The sequence below is a fragment of the Poecilia mexicana genome, unplaced genomic scaffold (genome assembly GCF_051168715.1).
Source record: "Poecilia mexicana isolate PSO_F unplaced genomic scaffold, ASM5116871v1 scaffold_11, whole genome shotgun sequence".
In the NCBI taxonomy this organism is placed as follows: domain Eukaryota; kingdom Metazoa; phylum Chordata; class Actinopteri; order Cyprinodontiformes; family Poeciliidae; genus Poecilia; species Poecilia mexicana.
Window position 1 is genome coordinate 22,185,948 of NW_028263380.1, and position 23,327 is coordinate 22,209,274.

Genomic DNA, 23,327 nt, shown 5'->3' on the forward strand with positions numbered 1-23,327 from the left:
ATGACCTTTTTCCAAGGTTGACTATAAATCAACATCTACTCTGAATTGGGTCTTTTTTTCTGTGTTTTGGCACAGAAGCTGACCTTTTTTAATGATCACCGCAGGAGCGATAAATATAAGGTAATAACCAATTTCAGAACAGTCTGAAGTGACAAACACAGCTCAGAGAAATTAGTTCAACATGTTAGAGTTTAAGGTGACTTTCCAGGTTGACCTCCATCACTCAGCACAGCAAAAAAAAGTTTGCTTTTTTAAAATCTTATTATTTACATTTTAATAATAGAGCATATTTAAACTGCTCAGTATAATATCTCCCTGAATCTTGTATTCAGTTATATACAATATTGTAGGCGTTTGTTCACAAGATAGGATTCTTACACATGAAAAGTTAGTACCCTATTTTTTTTAAATAAACTGATACAGTGATAGTCTAGAACCAATCACAAGCTTTCTGGAGGTTAATAATGTAACCTCGGGATTCACATCCAAATACAATTACACAGAAACCGAATAAATGTGGAAGAGGAGAACATAGGGCACAGGAGCAGCACCACCATCCATGGATGAGCCACAAATGTAACCCTGAGATGTGTAATGGAAATCAATATGTTGCACATCATTTGATGCAATTTTAATGAATTATTGTACAGTGGGATGAGTATATGCGACATACACAGATAATGGTGGGCAGGAGAATATAGACAAGATACTAATGAGGGAGAGCTGGATGGACAACTGTACATGAGCCTCCATCAGATCAGAAGTCAGGACTCTGGCCACTTCAAATCAGAAACATTACTTCCAGTCAGAAGCAGCATGTTGGTGAAATTACGATTATTTTTAGTCTGCCTGTTTTAGCCAATACTACCAAGAGCTTCAGGGTAAGAAAATATGTTTGTTCCTGATTTGTTTTAGTTATGATGGACTGCACACCTCTCTATGATTCTCACTTAGGCTCAGCTAACCTAATTAGTAGAATGATGCTACAGAAAGTAGCTTATAGTATTCAAAGTCACCTTTTCTCCGAAGACAGAAAGTTTCAGTCAGCAGGTTCACAAGTATCCTTCTGCCAGAAAATTATTTTCCAACTACAAAGATTAATGCAATTCAAGTATTTTCAAACAGAATATAAAGTAATTTTACTATGTAGGTTACCATGGCAACGTAACTTCTTTGCCGAACATTAACCTAGATAAACAGTAGTAATGATGTAATGAGAGCTTCCTAATGATCAACACCCTCTAAGTAGCAGTTTGATCCTTCTTGTCTTGTTTATCTCAGCTGTTGTTACAGCAGCTCACCTTCTGCAATGGATATTATTAGGGAAACATGACGGCGATTCCTTAACAAGAGCACTTTCTGGCTGACTTTTTCATAGTCTGCAATCCAACACAGCAGAAGTCAATCCTTCCTTACGTCCTCTGATTTAAATCTGTTGTTTCTTCTCTAATTTCACAGCGAGAACTCTCATCAAAACTACAATTATGTCTGCTAAAGCCATCCACTTCCATTCTCAGGCATTGACAGTAAATTGGGGTGATTTTCCTTCATTGCAGCAGGGCAAGATATCAATATGGCTCCCTCAATTATCAATGCAATGCAGCACACAGCCCAGACAGAGTTGGTGGGGTGGGGCTCGACTCCCTTCAGACCTCCATCCACCAAGTTCTCTCCACCTGCGGTATGAGCAGGAAGACGAAAGACGAAAATATGATGGAGGATCCATAATCGTTATCTTTCCCCACCATTCCTTACTGCAGGTAATAGCGTCCCCAGACAGAGGCTCTTTAGGAGCCGCAACTGATTGCAGAGTCTAATCGAGTCAAGATGGATGTGGCCAACTTTGAAAGCAGAGACATTCCAAGTCAAAGTGTCTCAGTGATTGTGCGTTTAATAGCTTATGGGTAACATTCAGCTGCGACAACGCGAATGTCCGCATTTCAAGCAGATTGGGTTTAAATATTTTACTTGTGGAGTTTTGACTGTTTAAAAGACAAAGTGGTGTCAGCAGTGGTTAGCGAAATAAGGTGAAATACCTTCAGGAGAACATTTGAAAATATCGGAGAATTAAAGAAAACACTAAATCAAGAAGTTTTCATTTTTATCTTAACTAAGCTAAAAATTGAAGGTAATTTGTACTGAAATGTGTTAAATGTAACAATGTTTTTTATCAAAAAGTTATGCCACTGGAAATACTTTTAAATTGTGACCAATTAATAAGGAAAATGCATTTGTGGGTGGAGGAGCACAGTTACAAATGAGGACTGTCATCATTGATAACCTGGCAATCATCTGGTTCCACAAAATGAAGCCATCATAAGTTGGGCATGTGGTCAAAGGACGTCCACTTTTATGCTTTTTTGTGGCTGTTTCAGTTTCACTTTATCTCAGACACCTGCTGATGACACCGACACTAAGCTCAGTGGCCACTTCCATCTCAGAACATCCTGTTTGAAATCTCGGAGTGGCCTCATGATGTTAAAATGTGACAGCAGGATGATGAGGAATGTTTGATAACCAATTCTGATTGAACCAGGAAATTTATTGGCCAAATCATGGATCAAACACATGTAGTGAATTTTTTCCGCTAAGTTCCTTGTTGCAAAAAACCAAGTTGTGCCAAAAGTAATGAAACACTGAACAACTGGACATTTGCGTTTAAAAATTTAGAGAAGCTCAGGTGAAATCCAGAATCTGAATGTCCCTAACGTTTTGTGAGGCTGCAGACGTTTTGCATTTTCACTAAAATGCACAATATTTGTTAAGAAATAATAAATGGTCTTCACTCGTCTACACATCAGCTTTTACTGGAACTCATATTATCATTTAGCTCTTTACGGTTACTTCAAATCTGAATTCTCAAACAAAAGTAAACACTCACACTCCCCAAAGCACTTCAGATACACTCAGAAATATTTGCTCATGGTGCATGCACAGAAAAAAAGATAGGCGCATGCCGACTTCCAATGGCTGAAGAAAACCTTATTGATTCCATCTACCCACGCAGGAACATTACTTCCGATGCCTTTAGTGTGATCACACAAAGAAATGAAAGACTGAATGCAGTGAGTACAGTGCCTGGCCAAACACCCACAATGATGCACCTCAACACACACCTGCAGAAGGGAGCAGAGGCAGATTTAGGAGGAGAAGATCCATTTGGATGAAAGAGGTATAATGGAGGACATATTAAAGTTGGACAGAATGAGAAACAGAGAAGGGAAATCAAACATTGTGCTAATGGACAAATGGATGAATTATCTATTTTTTTACTCAGAGTCAAATAGTTTAAGATTAAATCTCCACATTTGACAAGTCTCCTCACTTTTAATTAAAACTGGTTTTCCCTTTAACTGAGAATTGTGCCTGCAATTTAAATCAAATATAAAGCCACATTGTTGGATTAAAAAGTAAAGTTCAGGTTTTTGTCTAAAAGTGTGGAAAACTGCAAACTTTCTGGTCACACTAATGGTATTTAAATGAGCACCAAGTACAAATTAATTGGACAAGTTGAAGTCATAACTGACATCACTGTATTAATAAAGTAACTTTCACAAGAACAGCTGGTAAAAATCACAGAGATATTTTTATACTATTTAATCATAAAGCATATCTGTAAAAAGAACACACAATAGTGTAACTTTGAATAAAGTGTAGACTAAAAAAAAAGGTTAATTTTCCACATGGTAACAAGTGCACACTTTACACATATAATGTCCATATTTTAGGGTAATTTGTATGCATCCTACTTCTATTATAAAACCATACAGAAGATATCGGTTCTACTTTAGATGTCTTCAACTTTTAAAAATTCAGCTTTATTTTCCTGAAGAAACCATTCATTTCTTTTAAGCATTTGTAAGCTGACAAAATCAAAGTTTTGTCAGCTTTACTCTACGGCTGCAGTTTAGATGCATTATGATTTGAGTGCAATAAACAGTTTTTGATGAAAGTGTTTTTAGCTAATGACTGTTTTCATCTAGTGGAAGATAATTGTTCTTTGATATTCAACAGCAAAAAAGAAACAATCTTGTTACTTTATTTATCTGCACTATTAATTTGATTTGAAAAAATGTCACTGTGTGCCTATTCATGCACCGGTGTGATACCAAAGAAAACGTTAAGACACTTTTCCTTTCTTTAACAGCTAAATGCATTTATGATGATTATCAGACAAGGTGTTTGTCTTCTCAGATTACCTTGGTTTAAAGCAAGCATCATAACAGTTCTGATTTGAGAAATTCCTAATGCAAAATATCCTTATAATCACCAGTAGACACATTCTAAAAACGTTTCAACAAAAAAACCCACTAATGTTTGAATATAAATGTTTAAATCAATCCTATGTTTTACTTGTTTTATGGTTAACCGAGTTCCCTGATTCAAGGCAAAGCTGTAGCCCTGAATCTTTGTGGTATTTTGAAGAATACTTGCAGTGGCAGTTCAAATAATGCATCTTCTAAGAATAAATAATACAAAAAAAAAGAAACATTCAAAGGCTTTCATGAAATTTTAACACAGAAAGGAAACAACTGATTGCGATTTCAAAGAGAAATCGTTCAGAAAATATGAACTGAAACGGAAGATATAAAGTCTCAAATCTCCTTTCAAATTTCTGCTAAAGACAAAAGTTTACAAAATTTAGAAAAGTAAAGTTAAAAAATAAAAAGCAGAAATCATTTTGGGTTTTTTTGCCAGAAAGAAATAAAAAATAGAATGGAATAAATGAATGTCAAGCTAAAATTCATGAAGTGCCACCATGTTACGGAGGCCATGAAAATATGTATTCACTGAAACGGATTATCACCTGCAATTGAAATTTCACAGAAATGAACACAAACCAAGAGCTTCCTGAGATTCTGAAAATCAGACTGGAGCACAGGGCACTTGACTTTGATTCTGATCTCAAACATAATTCATAACACGGTCAGATTATGACGGTCAAGAAGAGCAAAATCAAAGCGATGAAAGAGTGCTCTAAAGAAATGTCCTCATCAGTTGGCACACACCAGCAGTCTCCCCATTCACCTCAGGAAGGAACACTTTCCGACAGGTAGCGATCCTGAGCAACACGATGAGAGTGGCATGTCATTCAGAAAAACACCACCCATCTTTGTCGTGGCTGGTGATGATAATGGTTAATACTGCTGCTCCTGGCACCGTGTTATTTTCACTCCCACTATGCCTCTCAGCACAAATGAAAGAGACGGACTAGATTTTGTCAGCATGGCCTGAACAATGTTTGGCATTGTAAGCTTTCACTTTAGCAAAGTAAAAAATAAAGCTACTACCCAGATCTTTAAGAGGCATGCCAACAAAAATCCTCCTCACATAAGAAAGATCAGGTAAACGTGGAGTTTGCTAATTCTACTAAGTATTTAATGGGATACTCAAAACTTCAGAGCTTATTTTGTTGATATTGTTTACTACATCATCATTAAGGAATGAAGTGTCCTGTCCAAAAAGAAAAAGTAATGTAAACCCACGCCTTGTGAAGATTACAAGTGGTTTAGCTCTTCTGCACTTTCATCCATATCTTTTAATCCTGCTTTCCGGATATTATTGCTGTTACTAATAATTGTTTCAAGGATTCTCTTAAATTATCTTAAAACGTTTCCATCTTTAACTGCTGAGGTTTAACTTGGCTTATGTGTCTGTAGCTTAATACCTATTGGTAACTCAGTAACCAAGGACATTTTAAATGGCTTTACTGGCTAATATTCGTTCAGTGAGTCTCATTAATGTTTTACTGTCCACTTCACTTAATTGTAATTGCTTGTTTTTCAGCCATGGACAGCTTTCTGGTTTTCATGTTAGTCACACCACTGACTAAAAATCAGTATGTAAAGACAAAACCAAACAGTACAATGTTCAGTAAAATAATAACACACCGGTGCAATGAACACCTACATTCATATGTTCTAATTTATTTGCACCTGTATACATGGTGTGTTCTCTTACAAATCCTAGTAATGATTTTTTTTTTCTAAGTTGTCTGTCAGATCCAGATTGAAATACCAAAGGATAAAAGCTGGAATGTCAACCTTGTCACATATTCCTCTATCGATGTCAAACTGAAAAATACACAGAGTATCACAAAAACATAATAATTTGGCCTTGCTGCTTTAATACTTTGGTATTAAACTCTTATCCTCTTATCTGAGGATAATAGTGTGGCCAAATCTACACAGAAATGAGATGACTCACTAAGCACAAAATCAACCTGCTCGCACAGTCATTTCAGTCCATAGACCTAAATGCAATAGAAAACTAGTGGGGTAAGCTGAAGACATGAATACACCTGAGGACCCGCAACCCCGGAGGATTGAGAACGACTGAGAAAAAGGAGAATGGGCAAAGATCCCTGGGTCTATGTGAAATTGCACAACAAAGAAAGCAATTTAATTTATTTCAAGCTTTTCTACACTATGTTAACTATATTTCCAGTAGGTGCTGAGTTCAATGGAATCAAATTTCTACTCCTGTGACATGCAGTTTCTTAAACCACTGTTACCGTCTGTTTGCAGTTTGTAAAACATTAGACAGCCACTTATCTGATAGCAGCTGATTATAAGGGGGATTTTCTGGGTGTCCCCTAAACTCATGAAATCATACTCCTTCCTGTTCTTCTAATAATTACTTTAAAATAAAGGGATGTCAATTTTGTCTTCCTTACACCGAAGAAAGACATCCTTCAATCATCTGTTTCAGGTGATTAAAAAATAAGAATAAAATCAGAGAAATTGAGCTTGTGCTATTCTCATGCTCAGCAAATGTTTTATTAATGTTAAACATCAGTGCTTTAAATGTTCTTCATTTTAAATTAGATTATAAACTGAATAAAGAGTTTTAGACATTCCACTAATAACATTTTGATTGGTTGTTGGTCATTAGCCTGTTACTAGGTCCTGACAAAAGACATTCTTCCATTAGGCCAGGTAGGAAATGTTGCTTGGGAAGAACCAGTTGATCAGAACCAAAACTGGAGCTTGTGGTGGTGAAGACACAAAAACAACAACGGCTGCTAAACAAGAATCAGTTTAGCACTGGAGTTGGTTAGACGAGCTGTCACTATGGAGCTAAGGCAAAAATAGACTTCTGCTCTTGCAATGTTAAACCAATTAAAAAGAAAAAAAAAAACACAAGCATAGAAACAAACTAACAGAACAGAGCATTTATGTCCTGTTTGATTGCAACTGCATTTCCAAAGTCAGTTCATACTGAAACTAAAAAACTCTCAATCTGCTTGCTATTTTTCTCCCAACATTGTAAAGCATTCAATCAAAATACCTTGCTGTTGCTCTTTTGTTTGTAGGATTTCCAACTGGTCAAATCTGTATATGCAGACTTCCACACACAAAATGGGGCAGCATTTTTGTAACCTTATTTGTTTTTTGGATGATGCTAAACGAGATAAATAGCTGTCTAAAGCTCTGCATTTGTGTCACTGGTCATTTACCAAGGCTAACTGTTTGTGCTTCTGTTGAAACTGTATAATCATGTTGTCTACAGTTTATGGACAGAGGTTTTTATATAAAGGGAAATGAAATTTGGTAAGTAGTTTGAGACAGACAGGCCAAAATCAACTACGTCAGGGAAGTGGTTATAGGAAAAGTAGAAATCAAAGATAAACAATACCTACAGTATCAAACAACATTAAGACTCAGTAGGAAAACTGCAATCATGTATGACAGTGTAAAGTCTTCAGATTTCTCCAAACAGTGTTAGAGGACAAAAAAAATGAGACAACCAATGGTAGACATGGTGAAGAAGAAGTCGTCGAACGAAGCAGGAGAAAAATAATAGACAGACCGTCTTTAGTACTCACAGAATTATGATGACAACACTGGGAGCCGATATCAAAGGATTTCCTCGGATAACTGGGGCCACTTTAATCTTGGTGAGGTCCAGGATGGAGCGTATGATCCACAAGGAGGGGAGCAGGGAAGCAGGCTCAGAGGGAGACGAGGAAATTTAAAAAAGAGGAAGTGCAGCTTTGGGGACACTTGGCAGGAGCCTCGGGGTGTCTGAGATTGAGGAAGGAAATAAAGTCTGCTCTGTCCTCCACGGATTCAGTACCTTGCTGCTGTTTTTCCCTTCTATGCCTATCAGTTCCTCTCTTGCTTTTATCTCAGGCTCAATATGGAGATAGAGGAAACTGCAGGGAAACTTCCAGAAAGGACAAGTCCATGCTGGGATGATAAATCTTGAGGGAGGGATGGAAAATAGGTTTAAAGAGATGAGGGAGATAGAAAACAGTCTTTGTATATCTCCGAAGGAAAACACAAAGTGTTTTTTTGTCTCTCCCTCTTTTCCTGTTTTCTCTTGAGGAACCTCCACTACTTAAAACTCTTGTTTGGAGATGAGACACTCACAGGGGCAGAAACAAACTCAATTAGAGATGGACGGAGATAATGGTGTGTATCGGTGGCACCTGCTCAGCCTCCTCTTTCTCTGTCTGACTGCTTTTCCACCTGACTGCCAAGATTAAGGCATATAATCAAATTCTCCTAATTGGCCCTGATTGTGGCAGCCAGCCAGGAGTTTCTCCTCTCCCTCTCTGTGATGCTATGCTTCGCACAGCACAGAGAATGGCAATGAGTCCTTTGCCTGTCAGTCAAGACTCTGGGCTCCTGCAGTCAATCTTCCCCACTGACTCACAACTAGTTATTATCTTAGCGTGTTGGCACCTTGATCTGGCCATATCCTCCGCTGCCCTCTGATCCGCCCTTTTATCAAATACCAGGTTGACCGGCGGGTTTTCTTTCACCCTCCCCGTTCTCTTGGTCTTGTTTTGTTCTTGGTCGCCTTTTACTCTCTTTGTATTTACATCTAATCACTCCAGCTCTTCTTGTGTCTAATCCACAACTATATCAGTTGTAGTTAATTGGTTTCAGGTGTCTCTAGCAGCGGTGAAAAAGGAAAGAGCTGAAGAAGGTGGCAGGGAGGAATTCACGCCTCTGTCGCCATTAATTAAAAAGATAATTACTCAGAAAACAAAGATTAAAGATGTAAATAGGAAGTGCACAGGCTGATAATAACCCAGTGGCACGTTATAAGTCTCTCAGCTGATTGACTCAGTGTTGTGTATCAGCTTGTTAAAAATAGCTGAGTGTTTGAAAGAAAAGTTTCTGGGAGGTTTCCTCGAGTTGTTGTGGCTACATGGTAGGATGAGACGCATGTCACCTTCTGTGACTCAGCACCGCGGGGAGGCTCGTTGGAAGAAGTGTCCAATATTTTTGTTTTTTTCAATTACATTTCACCCGCTGTGTCAAGGCTTAGGGTTGGTGTCAGTTCAGGTTTTTTTCACTTCACAGAATCAGAATCCGGGAAAAAAAAGGGAATTCATCAGAGGAGCAACATTTTCAAACCCCGGCAATTTTTTTTTCTTTTCCTTTCTTTTTCTGATGTCCTCAAAGAAGCAGCTGGAGACTATTGAGCCTTTGAACAGATAGAGTCAACATGGATCTGCCAAAGATGATGTGTGGGTTGGCTGAATGGCAGCAGGCATCAACTGCAGTTGGAAGCCTAGGCAGTGGAGTCCGCCCAAGGATTCAGGCTTCTGGCATATTGGGTAACGATGTATAAGACGCAGTGGCATCTGCAATGACAGCAACAAAGAAGCAAAACCTTAAGGTTAACATTATGGTTCATTTTAAATTAAAATTCCATCTTTTTTTGTTACCATTCTGCTTCAAGTAAAAAGAAAAAAATATATTCTGAAGGGTAAAAATGTGTAGGAGATTTTTCCCCCCCAATGTGTAGGAAGGAATTGTTGGCAACCAGGGTAAAAATATATTCCTTCATTCAAATAAATTCAGTTCTACACCCTGTATTCAGAAATATATTTTTTTTACATTCTTAGACAACTGTGAGTACCTCTGAGGTGTTAAGAACAAAACACAGCCGTCATCTATAACATTTTAAAAGATTGAAGATTACAGAAAGGTTAACCATTCCTATTTGCACCAGTTCATTAGATTTACCAGAACCACACCATCCTTTCTGATGCTTTCTTCTCTTCAGCGGAAGATAAAGATTTGTTTTTGGTCATGGGAGCAGGTTAATTTTATGTTAAGTAAACCAGCATTGCTGTGGTCACCTGTTTTAGATCTTTATCTTGCTAAAATTAGTTTAAATTATTATTTTTTTCATTTTCATTTTTCTGGCAGAGGCCACCAGATATTTATTAAAAATGTTCTGCTACTTCTGAGAGCTTATTATGCCATTCTCTTCAAAAAAATATTCAGGCGTTTTGGAAGAGAGCAGGCAGAAACACCGTTCCCCTACTATATGGTAAAAGGAATATCTCCTGTCCTTTTTTCACTGCAGTGACATCTTAGTCAACTAATCAGATATGGGATTGGTCCGAAAGCAAGCTATGTAATGCTGGTCACATTCAGAGCCGACCCAAGGCATAATTGGACTAAACAGTTGCTTATTCTCCTCTCTCATTCCCGTAAAATCTTAAATTATAACACAGACAATGGATCTATAGTTCTAACATTTGTTTCATCTAAATTTAGGATTTAGAAAAACTGGCATGTTTACTTTGTAAAAGTGCAAAAAATACTCGTCAATGTTTGATGCTATGAGTTAAATCTTTGTGTTTGGTTTGTTCACAAATACATCTCAGCAAACTTTATTCTTTGTTCATAAAGAAATGACTGTTCCCATCAGTCTGCGAGCCGCGGTTTGCTTGCACGAGTCGAGCAAGCGCTGTGGCTTTCATACTTGAACAGGAAAATTAATCTGACTGTAACAAAGAACAACTAAACATAAGGAATAAATAATAAATGTCATCTAACTAAGAGCAGACTGAACTTAGTAAAAAAACATGGCTGATCATATCAAAATAAGAATAACAAAAGAAAACACAGAAAGCAGATAAAGAAAAAGAAAAACCCAAAACAAAACAACATAAGATCCTGACAAATATTTGATGGTAGTCGAGTAAACATTGAAACGGCATAATGCTGCTAATTTTTACCTCAAGCTGTTCTTTTCCTCTGCTCTATGGTGCCTTCTTGCCAATAGAGCAGACACACTCATGACACTCTGATGGGATGCAGCACTGCATGCAAAACTTGCCGTCAATGAGAAACCCAGAAAAAGGTTGTCGTAACCCGAACCATTTGATTTTTTATAGTTATGTCTTAAAGAGAAGCATTTAAACAATAATGGGTCACCAGAAAGATAGCAGAATCCTCCATGTGGGAGTGCGTAACAGCCTGATCATGAAATGCACACACAAGAGACACCAACGTTCAACCTACAGGAGAATTAAGCATTTTCATCTTAATCTGTTTGCTGAATAATGGACTGTTTTAAAATGTTGTCAAAGATAAAAGAGTTCTCATGTTCTGTTAATCTTATTTGTTGTAATATTTTTCCATTTTGTAAGTTTTAGAAGCTTGTGGCCTAAAAAGGGATCCACAATTACTTCAACAATTTGGCCTACAGACGTTGCAGTGTTCCTATTAGCTAAAAATAGGAACACTATTTTTAGCTAATAGGAGCTAATATTTTATTTATAAAATATTTATTTATAAATATGTATACATATTATTTTATAAAGAAATATTTATTTATTAATAAATAAATAAATACTGTTTGGGATACGAAAAAAACTCAGAATTATTTAAATGTATATCTTGTAATTTTCACCCATGGAGGTCGCCATTTTTCACCTGCGCAATGCATGCTGGGTTGATGACAAAGTTGTGTCCGTTCTGACATGGAATTTCAGAAGGCTAACTTTACCCGAGTTGTTGTTTATCATGTTGCATTTGACTAATGTAAATTTAGACAACGCCACACTGTGTCGCTGTTAGCTGTAATTAAAGAAGAAATAGTGAGGCGAGTCTGGAACATTTCCCACATGAAGAAAATAAAATGCATTGTGATAGAACTAAACGCAACTCCCTCAGGACCAACATTTGTGCCCTCAACACATCTCTCCAGAAGTCTTAAAGCTTTCATCATTTTTGTCATACAAATGACTCAAACAGGTGGTCGTTACCTTCATGCTAAAACCAAGTGCCATGCAGACAGTTTTTATCCGCAAGCGACTCTGTTGTCTGATTAGCAAACACTGTCAGAGTAGCTTACGTGCAGCGAGTGCATATGTGTGCGCATGCGCACTAAGAGGTCCGCTTTGAGGAGCTGTGAGTTCGGCATACGGACACGATACGACAAAAAGTAAGTCAATAAATTGTTTTCAATGATAACTTGATGGATACAGATGCACTGTCTTGATTTCAAAGTGTATTTAAAGCAGGGTGTAGTTTAGCTGCAGCCAACTACAAAACACTATAAAACAGGCGTCCCTGTACCGCTAAGTCAAGATGTCATACAGCTGTTAATAAAGTGTTTGACGATCAAAATTCTGTCATGATGTTATGTTGCTGATTAAATAAAGCATGTGGTAATGACAGGATATATTGGTCTGTCAGTTATAGCTGTCAAATCTAACAGAACACCTGATCACCAAATTTTATATGGACATGCACATTTGTAAATTCCCACAGGATTGGAATATTTGAAATATCAGAACATAGAATATCAGAAAATGTATTTAGAATTTGCAAGTCTCTTGAATTTGTGCTTTGGAATTAAGGTGACGTCTGTTTCAGCAGCTTAGCAAAATAATGACTAAGTATTAAATATGGCTTGTATAAAGCAGGCAGAAAATTATTTGAATGTTGGTTATAACTGACTCAGAGCCCAAAAGACCAAAAAAATGACCAAAAAAAAAAAAAGAATCATTCACAACAGTCAGAATTTCTTTAGTTTCATATTTGCGACATCAACCTAACAGTAATAGGATTCAGTTCAGCAACATAATTACTTTTATTTTGTTTTGTTGTCTTTGGAGAGTTATTTGTAAGAAAATGATTATTTGAAGGCCTTCTTGCTTTTTGAAGTGTTTTATAAACCAAAATCTTTCTTGCTTTCGAAATTAGGTATTTTAAACTTTTTCCATTTGTCCGTTCAGCCGTCAGAAGCAAGAGAGATTTGTAGAGGACCAGAAACCCTTTGAAAAAGATTCTAAAATAACTAGCGTACTTAGCTTTTGTCAATATAATATAGCACAGACAAGAAAGAAATCCAAGCTTTATCTAAATCTTAATTATTAGCATATTTAAGACCAGCAGAAAAACACTGCACCTTCATAGTTTGTTCAGATTTATTATAAATTCATTTGTACGTTATGTGATAGGCAGTGCATAGTAGTGAAGTGGAAATGAAAGCATGGAGGGTTTTTCAGATTTTTGCTTTGGAAAACAAATCTAAAGAGGTATGAGAATTTGATGGGAAAATCTTCCCCATTAGCAGTGGTAGCATCGTGCAATAGAGACAGGACACAAGGACAAGACAGCTGATCAGAGTTGATAGGAAGTTGGATGGAGCTACCGGGTAAATCATAGAAAAAGAATACCCTGAGAGAGACTTAAGTCTTGTGCCTGGAGCAAAAGTTTCTTTCCCAGAAGATCGATATTAGCTGTGAAACCAGAGCTACAGCACAAAGTTAGATTTGCTCAATCGAAGTCTGCACCTACATCTGTGGAAAGACTTTTTTGCGCTTCACTTTTACTCTCCATCCAGACTTCCAAAGCGAGCAACAAGAACTGACAGAAGTCACTTGATGTACTAAGCAAAATGTTTACCATTGACTTACAGGGGCTTAATGCAACTACATGCAACTAACACACTTTTCAGAGAAAATACAGTTTGTGGTTTTAATGTGACAAAACACTTTTTTTTTCCAAGGAGAATCCTTTTCCTGTATGGAAAAGATAGTCACAGAAAAGAAAGAGAAAACTGATCATCTACAATAACAATAAATCAAAACAAGTTTTTTTAACAGATCTGATTATGTCTGAGTTGTACTCATTGCATTGTACGGTGACGAAAATAATCTCAAACAAAAGAGGAATGGTTCATTTGTTTCATTGCTGATTGTGAGAGAAACAAATGGCCCCATTGAAACACATTATCTAACAATGCAAATAGCAAAATGTATTCCAGCTGGAGACATTGGCCAGAAAAGGAGCTTTTTAAGGTGGGCTATCTGAGAAGCTGACCAAAGCAGTAAGTGACAGTGGAGGGTTGAATGTGTCAAGCAGCCTGCATTTCAGCCCATGTAAAGGTTCCCAAGATGTCTCTGAAGAGTAGTTTGGTCTGATTCACATCAACTAAATACTGACCTCCTGTTGTGCTCTATTTCAATTTTATTGCTTTGTCCCACCGCTTGGCTCTAATCATCTGAGACATGAACCATCTGTGACAGAAAACCTTTACTATCCTGACCATTTAATATCCCCATAGTGTCAATTTGTTACACTTTGTGAACTACAGTCAAATTTGCTTCTCCTCTCATTCTTGTTTTTCTTTTTTTTTTTTCTTTTTTTTTTACAAAGCACATTTGCGTAGGTGAAAATGTGACCTCTTCAATACGACTTACGAGGAATAATGTTTGTAAAAATCTAGGGCTGATTTGAATAGTTTTTAGAAAATTAACTATTATTATTATTATTATTATTTGTATTGCGTGTAATCATCAGTTTTTTGTCTTATTAAATCATGCATATGCCGGCTGTATTTTTGTAGTTTTCTCAAAAGTGCAGTTCCATTACATCCATCTAGTCATAACAAGCGAAGATAGGCTCCAATTAAAGGCTAGCCATTTTATCTCCCTCTACACACAACCCATCATCTCTTCTACATTCACTGTGTAAAAAGGGCTGCCCACACATGCTTTAATTACAACATAAAAGTGCAGGGCTTGACATATTCCCCTTCGCTGGACATAAACTGTGACGGCTTGTTCTCAGCTGCAGATAGCAGCCCGCTCCTTCGTGTGAATGGCCTTTCAAATGGCGACTATAGAGTTTCTAACTGATGTTGTCTGCCGTGTAAGACATGATGAATGTCCCTGCCTGCACAAAATGACTGAAGCACAGATTGAGGGGTGAGGGGTGATGTATGGATGTTGGCATCAAGTAGGTTAATAATGTGCAAGACAAACAAAGGGGCAGTGAATGTTTCCAACTCAGTCCTGGTGTTTCTATCGGCTCACACATCTTGAAACATCAAAAGATTGTCAGCTTATAGGATGTTGGGCAAATGTTTTCATTTGTTTGTTTTAATCGATTCCTTTCCTGCTCAACTACTTTCAGTTGACGATCACTTTAAACTCAGACAGACAATGAGTCATTAGTTTCTCGTTAGACTAGTACATCAGAATAGAAGTGAAAAGCTATGACTTTAAGGAAGAAATAACTACGTGCCCCATATGTGATTTAAGATAAAGCTAAAAAAAAAGATTGGTGGCTTGTTGTCTCTTTTAGGCTTGTACTCATCCATACATTTGATAAACTATTCTTTAGAGGTACACTGCTATAAAAACTCCAAAAGATTTCTTAATTTTTATTGTAATTTAAATCTTTCAAATTATCAAACAAATTTCATTATATGGCAAAAATCTCCTAAATGAGTATTCAGAAATTGTCTAGAAAAAGTCTGGGCTTAAACCTAATTGGGCATGATGCCATGATGCTAAATAGGCCACTCAAGCACAAAAACTCTCTAACGTGGTTTAAGGAAAAAGTAAATAAATCTGCAAAGATTCAGCAAAAATTCCACCACAGCTATGTGCAAGACTAATTATCAGTTTGCATAAATACTTGATAAATTAGTTGCTAGTGCAAATGGTTGCAAAGGGCTTTTTGATTTTTCCCATAGATCAAGACTAGTTTAGACAGCTTCTTGTCTAAAATAATGAGCAATCTGCTTTTTGTCTTTACTCAGGTTAGCTTTGTCTGACAACAAATCATTCTGTTGATGATCTCAAACAGAAAATGTCTGCTCTTAGTCAAACAGTACTGAATACAGGCCCATTCATTAAATTGAAATATTACTAAAGAGTCCATTTATTTAAGGAAATGTATTACTAACTAAGTACAACAAATTAGGTAGATTAATTGCACAATGGTAGATGTTTGAAAGCCTTTATTTCTATTAAATATGATGAAAAAATGACATTTAAAACTAATATTACATTAGGCCATGGAAAAAAAAACATATTTAAAGCAGAAATGTGGGCTCAAGTATGTTTAATGCCTGCTTAAAGGTTGTTATTTTCAAAAAGTGCTTTTATCTGACAAACAGCCATCATATGAACGAATATTCTAATATACTGAATAGGACTGTATAACTCAGCTGCAGATGAAGATTCTGTCATGCATCACTGGCTGGGAAGCATCAGTAGTTCTGTATGAGCAGGAACAACATCTACAGCTGTAATCAGTCAGCATGCTTTTCTGCCTTTTCTCATATTTCTTACATTCTTTCAATGCAGAGTGGCAAGGTCAGTGTGCTGGTTCCCCCCAGCATGTGTTGCTTGACGAAACTCATAAAAACTTGAGTTGCCGAAACACATTAAACTCATGATTATACCTGCAATTATATATATATATTTTTGCCACATTGAAATGTATGTATATATACCTCATGTAAATGTTTCAGATGGTGAAACTTTGCAATACTACAGGGGTGGTGCCACTGTACGGATGACCCGTCTGCTGAAACACATCACCCACTCTGCTGGGAAGATGATTGGCTGAAATCTGCAGTCCCTGCAGGACCTGCATGTCTCCTGGACACTTAGGTGGGCAGTAAAGATTGTAGATGATTCTTTTCACCCCGGTCATGGTCTCTTTAAACCCCCTCTGGCAGGAAGCTGTGGTTCATCAAGTTTCTTACTATCTGCAGCTGGCCTCATCAACAATGTGCACTGTACTTATTTTATCTACAGCACTGTGATGCCTGCACTAGAAGGTAAAGTAAATGAATGTATGTAGAAACATATATAATTGTAAATCCCCCTTTATTTCTCTCTTTCCTAGATACACAAAGGAGTATTATTAAAGTTCCTTCCTCCCAGCAGCTATTCCACAGTAAAATAGAGATAGTCACAAATGTGCACATCCTTTCTGTTATTTGCAGAGTTTTTAAAACAACAACATCCTCATAGAAGTGGCAATAGGCTCCAGCCCTGGTCCAATCCTACAAGTACAAGGGAGTGCAAATCAGTGCTGTCACAAAAATCTGTGCTATATAGATACCTGTGGTGAGTAATGGCAAACCCAAGTCTGCAGGTAAATATCTCCATTCTTTACTTGACCACTTAACCATATTATTATATTTTGGGTGTTCACACTGGGTATCATACCTCTATTTATGTAATGTTGAAAAGGTGGGGCTGGATAGGTTTTAACTTTTATACATTATGAGTATAAATCCAGGCCCTATAGATTAAAGGGCAAATAGGTATAAAATTCAACCTTAATGTTTAGTATAACAATTGTTTCTTACTTTTTGTTATGTTGGGTATTTTTAAGTGGAGAGAGATAGAGGCAGCAGGTGATTTTGAATATTTCATAAAAAAAATATGAGAAAAGCAAACTTACAAAAATACGGGAATCCAAAGTCGAAGAAAAATAAACCATAAAAAGAAAAGAAAAGAAAAAAACAGCCAGGAGACACAAGGAGAATGCAGGGAAACCAGAGAAGCAACAGAAGGAACCAGCAAGGAATGACTGAGAAAGAGGTGCTGAAGTACTGGAAGGTTGATGCTGAAACAATGGACCTGGGATGATTAGCTAACTTATTGCAGGTGTGAGGGAAGAGAGCAAACGGCAGACTGAGGAGAGAGAAAGACAGAGAGGAAATAGCACAGGACCGAGGAAATGTACACAGGGGAGTAGGAAATGAATCTAACAGAAAAGAAAACTAGACATAATTAAACCAGAGTAACTAAAAATAATCAGACACAAGAAATAAACATATAAAACAAGAATCACTAATAACACACTGAATGAAAGAAAAACAGGATCAAGATGATCTAACCAAAATAAGAAACTAACACTATGTAATAAAGAAACTAGAATCAAATCAAACTACAAAATAACCTAAAACCCTAACACTTTATATTTGCCATGCCAAATGTTTCCATTTCGCTCTCAGTTTTTGCACGAAAATAATAATTGATCAAATCAGTTTAGCTTTATATGAAGAAATCCTGATTAAACTTTGGAGTCTGCTTCATTTATAGTGACTAGAGACTCTTCAGTCCACCATCATAGCTAGGAAAACAACGTATGAGCAGAAAACCTGTAAATGTAATGGAACAGCATAGAACAGCAAATCATATAAAACATATAAAGAACATTTTACAAGTTGTGTATGAACAAAATAAAAAGTGACCCTGAACCAAAAATGATTAAATGAACAGGATAAAAGTAATAAACTATCACCTCTTAACAGCCTGTGTAACATTTTATCACTGTGGCAACTGAATCCAGGCCAGGGAAGAGACTTTCTGAAGAAAAGAGTCACCATGACACCTTAGCAGTGTCTCCTTCGGGCGATGTGATGCAAAATGGCCAGCTCGTTTCCAAACAGCTCTTTAACATTATTACATTTGAACGAAGGCTTCACTAAATCGATGTCATCTGGACAAACAATTGATAAAAAGAAAAAAACAAAAACGAAATGATGATTTCCACAAAATCATAATTTCCATGCTATTGTGAAATGAATAGTGAATCATTTCAGTATTCCAAAGTAATTTAAAGCTAGTAGGTTTCTAAAATGTCATATATAGAATCTGAATATTCAAGTACTACTGTGTAGAAGACAATATATGATCCATCTTAGTATATGCAAACCAACTGAATAAAGACTTTTTTATGGATCTAGAGGAATTACAATTTGTCAGTGACCTATTCTCAGACCATATATTTACAAGGTCAATTATTTGTGTGAATGTCTTACTGTTTGAAAGCACTCCTTATTCTAAAATGACCTCAAGAGTATAGGTTTGAACTCATGGGTCCAGCTGTATGCAATCGGTTGTAAAAAGAATGAACTAAAAAGGACAAATTCCTAAGTCAGTGTAAGTTAGAGCTGACAGCTGGTTGACCACTTTAATCATTTTAGTTTCTGTCTGAAAGGGTCCAGTGATTCAAAACAGAATCAATCCTTCAAAATCGCTCGTCTTGATCCAAGTGTTGGTAACAGCAAAAGATCGATCTCTTAAAGTCACGCCTTGATTGTAATACTGAGAGAGCACAGTTGCTGCTTCTGTGTTACAAATTCCACGTTCGTTGAGCCACGGGGCATTTGGCTGTGAAAAAAAAGAGAAAGTGCCGCAGATGTGTGTGTCTGTGTAGGTTGTGGCAAATTCCCACAGGAGCAGTATGAAACGGACTGAATATTTTCCTCTTTGCATTGCCTGAAGTCTAGCACTAAATATATATGCATAAATGCATAAAATAACAAATGCATACAGCCCATGGCGTGTATCTATACACACAGAAAAAAAAAGTCCCACACACAGTTTCAAGACTGGAACTGAACACACACCTGCTGCCTCTTGTCACCACTGATGCTCATACAGAACAAAAGTCGACTCCATCAACTGTCACCCGCAGTGACAACAGCTCGGTAACTCACTCTGGAATAAAGCATGCATGTATTAAACCTCAGAAAAACTAACCTGAGCCACAGTATGATTGTCTTTCTATCTGCTATAATAACGTATTACTACTCTGTCGTAACAGCACACCGCTTCTTATCACTCAAATGCAAAGACACAGAACAGAAATTATTATAATTTTGATCCTGGCTGAAATATATTCTTTTATTATAAAGGACTTCAATACACTGATCCATTACCCAACCATGCCTAAAGGCTAATTGAGAACAGTTAATGAGTTTATTTTCTAGAGCAGGCCATTTAAGTACATTCAAGTGGATTTATTGGTTTTACTCCAAGAAACTTCCCGTAAATGCGTACTTTTGGAGAAATTGAAGAGTGAATTATTCTACTATATACAATGTGGTTCGGTTGTGAAACATCTTTGGCAAGGCCTTTTTCTTAAAGGGTGCCCTTGGCAGCAGTTACCAACACAAAATACACATAAAGTAAAGAAAATCCTTGAAGGGAGGCCTGTGCCAATTTCATACTTCTCTCACAGACACCAGTGTAGTACTATGTACAAATAAAAACTATCAGTTATTAATACAAAGGAGGAAGAAAAGGACAACAACCATGGTGGCAAACAGATGTAGTTTACTCTAGAAGATGACGCTAAAAGTCTCAACCACTTTAAAGCTGTTCGGAAAATAAAATTGCTTCACTTTTGCTATTATGCGTCTTGCCACTTCTGGGATGTTGGCTGTTCTTAAATAAACAATCTTTGAGTGAAAGAAAATAAAACCGATACCTAGGTTCATAAATAAAAGCAAGTTGGCTGAAATTACAAAGTATGGAAGTTTGTGAGACATGGGATGTAAGTGGCTGTCACACTGTATCTAAAAATCTGTTTTCAGATATATACACTGTATCTAAATGGAAGGAAATAAATCACTTTTATGAAACATCAAGTCCTACTAGGCATGTTAAAGCTGCAGTACAAACCTCTCTTAAAAATATGTTGTTGTTTTTTTACATATTTGTTAAAACTGTCACTATGTTGTGAAAGTGATATATGTGGCAGGTAATCTGCGAAAAAAATCAAGCTTCTCCTCTTCCTCCCAGTGCTTCTATTGCAATCTGCGGAAACACACTGCTTGTGGTCAAAAACAACCAATCAGAGCCAGCAGGAGGGTGTCATTGCTGTCAATTATGCCCATGTATGTGATGCTCAATGTGTTAATGGTAGAGAAACAACTTACTGTTGCAGGAAAACTGTTTATCCATAGTCACCATGCTAACTAGCCTGAACATGTGTGGCAGGTTGTACCATAAGAAAGATGCTGTAGCACAGCAGAGAGCAGTGGGGAGAGTGTGAGCAGCGTACACACAAGGATGATTCACAGCAATAAGACCGTCCTTCTGGCTCTGATTGGCTGTTTCTGACTGGGCAGTTTATTCTGCATTCATCACTGGGAAAAGCTTGATTTTCTTTTTCAGATTATTTGTCTCATACCACTATGTCATTGCCCATGTTTCAATGACATAGTGACAGGTTTATAAAATATGTAAAAAACTTTTTTTTCTATATACATTTAAATCTTATTAAAACTTCAATGTTAAGGTGTGGCATAATTTTGTAAAGCAGTGTCCACTGAGGAGGTTGTAGTGTCATGCTGTCCATGTAATTTTTTTTATTGCTGTTTTGTATGCTTACATATCACATGATGACCTTGGGCTAAAAGTGAGGGACAGTTTATAAGTGTGACCCATGTGGAATTAATTTTTAGATGAAAATTGATTAGCTACCATCAGTTGGATGCACTTCATGCATTTAGCATGCTGACATGGGTATATGCTTGGTAGCTGTGTATGCACAATGTAACACTGAATTCAATAAGATTGCAGGTAATTTCTGTAACATTTAGGTAGCAGTTGTAAAACTGTGTAGTAGTGACACATAATAAATTCATTTAATTACTCTACAATATATTTGTATCCTTCATTAGGTTTTTATCTTGTACAATAAAGTTTGATTTTGGAAGGAAATTAATGACAACATAGTGAGCTTTAGGGCAGGCCAATCTTCTAACTAACATTTGTTGGGAGTAATTATAGCGAAAGCAGAAGACACACAAAATACTCAGTCTTAATGCAAACAAGCTGAAGTACATTTTACCTTAATTTGATCTTATGTAGAGACTCAGTTGATATTTTTATTTAAAACTATGATGTATATTCACTGAATTGTTTAAAATACCTCCAGGTGCAAACATTCCTTTCCACAGTGACACTCTCCCACTCATTTTGGGGAATACCAAAGCATTTACTAACCAGAAGGTCTATCGTCCCTCCAGTGAGTTGTGGATCAATTTCGGACTCCCAGTCAGTCAGACATGTCCATAAAACCCCCAAAGGGAGGTATCCAGATTAGTTGTCCAAATCCCCTCTGTTGACATCCTTTGATGTGAAGTGGCTCTATTCCAGACTCCCTCGGGATGGTGGAGATCCTCACCTTATCATTAAGGCTGAATCGGGGATCGTTTTCTTCTCGTCTTGAGTCACATGTTCCAATCATCGGTGAGGGTTGAAACGTAGACACCACATATAGGTAGTGAGTTATTTATTTATTTTTTATTAAAATAGAAGGGAAATGTAGCTCAAAACCACTTCATTGTATAAATTCTATATTAAATTAAAAACAGATCTATGTGGACCTATTCCCTCTGTCTTGCAGACTTATTTAAACTATGGAGATGAGTTTGAGTATAGCCAGGGTAGAGACTTTGCTTAGCCATAAAAAGAAAGCTCTTAAAAACAGTACCAAATAGTATAAAATGAATTTGAGAGCAGTAATTACTAGTCGGGTAAATGAAAGGGCAATATAAAAACATCTATGCACTTATGTCTGTTTCACAAGGTTTTATGTGAGAAAGGCTAGAATGCATTCAGCTGTGCAGCAATTTTAGGTTGTTTGATGTTCCTGTATTTTCTTTATTTTTAAATCTTTTAGTAAAAATGACAATATTGGCTCATTATGAGATGGAAGAGCATCCAGTTTTTGTACAGATTTTGACAACATTTCAGTGTTTTTTTCTGCAGCTACATCTGCAATGCCACCACCAGTTTTGCACAGCACCTGTTTTATGTCACTGCATTTTACTATCAAAGATTAAAACGATATTTAAAGAAAGCTTATTTAGCTATCTTTAGACTCATCTACAGAAGCTGCCATATACAGGTAATTCACTTTAACTCAACAGTTGACCGATCAGAAATGATGGAAACTATTTTGGCTCACAACAGAATCATTAGCAGTCAGTGCATCTGTTTCCTGCTCATCCAAACAATAAACAGTTTGGCAGCAAATTGGGCCACATGGGATGTTTTAAGGATATGAGCTCTGTTCATGCGTTGAATAATTTATCACGTGAATGAGTCAACTTCCACCCTTGTTTCTGCATCTGAGCAGGGGGCAATAGGATTGACAGTTGATTTTCAGCTCTCTTCATGAGGCTAACTTGTTGCTGTGTGAATACTGTTTTTTTTTCATAACACACTTAAGTATTTCAACCTTAACATGAAAATGCTTTTATCATCATATCAAGGAAAAACAAGTCTGACCTTTGAGAGCAATGACATTAGCTTTTTGTCTTGAATAGTACAAGATTTTTCAGTTTGTAAGTGGGAGCCCTGTGGATACAGCAAACTACAAGCAGTGATCAGCCTGAGATCTTTTGACACCAAATTATTGCTTTTTCTTTCTTCTGTTTTTACATTGTGACTATAGAAGACAGACTTTGCCAGAAAGTGTTGTTTTATTTGGCATGTAGCAGTGATAGGC

At 36.8% G+C, this 23,327-nt stretch overlaps 1 protein-coding gene across 1 annotated transcript in view; it reads right to left on the bottom strand.

Annotated features, from left to right (window-relative positions):
- Positions 1-10,307, bottom strand: part of LOC106929400 (glutamate receptor ionotropic, kainate 5) — a 175,370-nt gene extending 165,063 nt beyond the window's left edge. Inside the window, exon 1 of the mRNA XM_088010413.1 lies at positions 7,829-10,307. The gene's annotated coding sequence lies outside the window, so the exon portion shown is untranslated. The remainder of the gene's footprint in view (positions 1-7,828) is intronic.
- Positions 10,308-23,327: the final 13,020 nt, after the last annotated feature.